The following is a 4,153-nucleotide window of genomic DNA, read 5'->3' on the forward strand; positions in this document are numbered from 1 at the left end:
ATGTAATCAGTAAAAAATGGAGCATGCACGTTTATCGAGTAATATCTAATGTGTTTGTAAGATTAAAAGTTGCAGAAACGTCATAGAATTTATCTTCGGTTGCACAGTTGCTTGCGAGCAAATATCGCTAACACAGTATGCGTTGTGTATCCTAAAATTTATTTACAGTCAGATATGTAATTTTATTGTCCTGTGCTTCATCCAAAAATAATCATTACCTAATTTTTACCATATCACCTTACAAGTAATTCATACAATTGTGTCAGAAATATCTCCGATGATAATTTTCGTTAGCAACACAAAGAAAACCACGGATTTCACAATAAATAGGCTTTTCGAAAATACTAAACAACCATTAGACCTGTCGAGCCAACGTCTTGCCAATTTGAAGAAACTATTCATTTTATGCTTATTTACAATATGCAAATACAACAAACTTTAAACAATCAAACGAACGCGAAAAGCAAATGTCTGGCAACTAGCTAGATAGCAAGATAGAAAAGTACAAAGGTAGATAGATAGACAGATAAATAGGCAGATCGATCGATCGATCGATCGATCGATCGATCGATCGATCGATCGATAGATAGATAGATAGATAGATAGATAGATAGATAGATAGATAGATAGATAGATAGATAGATAGATAGATAGGTATCGAACTTGTTTTTTAAGTTTATAATTCTTTGGCACCGAAATCACATGAATTTTCAAATATATGGTAGTTTCTTGAAGTCGCAAAGGATTATTGATGAAGAGTCCGTCCATCTGTTTTTATTTTGATATTATTTATATCACCATGACTTTGAAAAAAAACTATTTATTACTTTCACAGATTGCGATAGCAAGCAATATCACCTGTGGTTAATAACGTTGAAATATATCGTATAGGTTGTCACGGCCAGACAGAAGAAACAAATGCATATATATATAATATAGTACATTTACGTTCCAATGTTTTGTGTACCTTCACCCGCCTCCTCCCATTATTACACTGTACTTTGATTGTGATAGACTTGGAAATAAAATAATAGATTCGATCACGTAGAATTGTGTCAGTTTCTATGTCGAAACCTTGTTTTATTAAGTTCATCACCATGTCAACAAAATGTACTTCTAGGGATAAACGGAATCTTGTCTCATATTCGAAAGACTCACTGCGGCCTCGATCCCGGAGAGTTCGCATAGTATAATCGCATATCTAAGTCAAGGATGAGGGTGCATTTTGTCATATCTAGTCGGGGAAAACAAACTCGAATGGCACTGGAAATACGCCCAAATAACAAGAGATGTCGCAAGAATATGTCAAGTGAATTCATTCTAAACTTATATTTTATCTATTTATTGATATTTTATTCATGAACGATTAATTTCCATTCGTTATATTTTTGTTGTTCTCACTTGTAATATTTTCCCCGAGAAAATGGTCAACGGAGCATGGTTTATTCAGTTTTAAAACTGAATAACTGAACACGGCTTTCAAAGGAGAATAAAAGGATAAATTCGAATTGACAGTCAATGTCAGCAAGCACTACTGCCAGAACCAGGGATTTAGAACTTCCTGTACTATCATGTTTACACAACTCAAAACGCAAACGATCGTCACTGCCTATCCATACTGCGAAGACATGAATGTATTATGGAATAATGCGTCCCGGATTTCCAAAGTTATACAAAACTTTACTGATTTGCTGTTTGTAGGGACTCGCTTTTAAACGTGTGGAGCAAACATCGTCAGGTTTATACTAAAATCGGAAATATATTTTCTTTACAGAGTTAACGCATTTTATAGCAACCATTTTGAATTTCAAGTATCAGTAAAGTTAACATGTTTATCTATTACAAAACTTTGCGAGGTGATCTCTGATTTTTAAATTCGAGTATTAAAGGATATGTGTTAATGCTAAATCGAGGAAAGTTTGAGCAAAGTTAACAAAAAAATTCAATTTTGAGGCGCGCACTGCTTATCGGAGGGACAAGAGAGTTGCATGGAAAAAATCACCCCCCCCCCCCAAAAAAAATGTCACAAACAAACAAACACACAAACAAATGAAAAACAAAAACACAATAATCCTGTCGCGCTATCATATGTGTAATTTCTGATAGAGTTTACAGTTAAAATGATATCAGTTGCCGTAATAATTTTTGTAGATACTGTACCATTCGTTACATAAGTTCAGAATATATCTGTGCATCTGTTTATCTCCTGTTTGTCTGTATCTCTCTCCATCTATTTATAAAACCGTTCAGTTAGTTTTATCAAGAATTGGAAAGCTAGACAGTCAGACGGACAGGACAGTCGGGGAGAGAGACAGACTGACTGACTGGCCGACAAACAAGCAGATTGTTTACTTCAGTGTTGTTTTGCGGGTTGTAAACAATGACATTCAGCTTTGAAAATGTGCTGTAATCTGAGATCACTGACCGCTTATTCTACGCATCCCTGTCGTAAACAACAACGGATCACTCGCCATTAAGTTAAATGTCACGAGTCACAGAAACGTTTACAGGACAGAAGGGGAGGGGCAATAAAATATGACACTACCGTCGATAGCAAAGCTGCTGTCAGGCCATCTATATCACAGCTGTTCTGTCTGTGTGTAAAATCATTAAAAGCCGCAATTCTCAACCCCTAGTTCTTGCATCATCAGTCATTGTAAAGTTCTCAGAGACTATCCAAGTGGTGTTTGATTTTGTTTCTCCTTTAAACTTTTATAAAGTTGTTCACATTGTTTTTAGGTTTAGCTGATGAAAATATTCGCATTTAAAATAACCAGACAAGGTTTTTTTTGCATTTTTTATAGTTTCAGAACCTTCGAAAAAATTGTCGAAAAATTCAGACACAAAAAAGGTACTTGTTGTCACCGACTGTGAGGGCGCTGCAACGTGTGTCACAGTTTCTGTATCGAAACAGATCGCTTCTTGTCAGGAGAATGGCAAATGCCACGACAAGCAAAGTGATCAAACAGCAAGTAATTAACGCTGGTCATGGACGTAAAACTCCAATATTTGACTTCAACAGAACTCTGCCATCAAGGATGAAGTATCTTGCCATGACAATTAATAAATGTATGATTGCCTGACTTACTTTTAACAGGTGGTTTTTCTGTGAATGGTATTTGGGGAGATATTTATGCATTTTAATTTTCTTGTTCTTGACGTAAAGTCTTTACAGATGCTCGAGAAACTTTGGCATCAATTTTGTCCTCTGAAGAGCCCTTTTGATAATTATCAGTCCGAACTGTGACCATGGTTGCGATGAAAAATAAATTATTGCAAAACTATTGCCTAAGGGAATCGACAAAATGAATAAAAATGAACAGTTTTCATAATTCTTCAAATTATGTACATTGTTTTTACGCTAAAATACGAATGCACCGAGACAAATGTAATGCATTTCTGATAAAGATGAAAACAGTATTGCATTGAAATATCACACAAAATATGCATAATTAAATCCATCTGTCTAAGTCGTAATGGCATGTACTGTTTTATAGTTTCTAACTCGAGGAATTTCTTGTTTTTTCTGATCCTTGCGACAGATAACAAGAAACCGAAATATGCTCACTGTAACAAAGAAACAGTATCGCGGACAACGTTTCCTAAGCTGGATCTGTTGGCATGGTTACGGTCAATTGGGATGAAATCAGTATGTTTAATGAATAATGGATACTATGAAGACATTGTTTGTTGGGGTCTTCTTTTCTCCATCAGATAATGATGTATCATTGATCGGCGTGTGAGCCTAATAATGCAAGAGTGCAAAAAAAGCTCTCTGTAACATTCAACTCAGGATAAGGTGATCATATTTTCTTGTTTGCTTGTCTTTCGATATCTATTGAAAGACGGCCTATTCAGTACTCACTGATTCGCCGCCGATATTTCTCCTCTTCTATTTACACGGTGATCTTGTCTTTGAAAAATTGTTTGATAGAATCGAGCTGGTAATAGCTTCGGCATATGGAATTTGTAATTTTGGCATTTACTTGCAAAGGTCACACATTGGTTTCCGTTTCAAAACACTGATGGAAATACCAATACAACATAAAAGATTCGATCTTTTCGAGTGTGCGGATTTGTTTTTGACTTGGGAATAGAGATTAGGATGTTCTTTACAGTTATGCTTTAGCACGCACGTATGACTGTACGGCGT

This window comes from Ptychodera flava, chromosome 2, assembly GCF_041260155.1.
Source record: "Ptychodera flava strain L36383 chromosome 2, AS_Pfla_20210202, whole genome shotgun sequence".
Classification (NCBI taxonomy): Eukaryota; Metazoa; Hemichordata; class Enteropneusta; family Ptychoderidae; genus Ptychodera; species Ptychodera flava.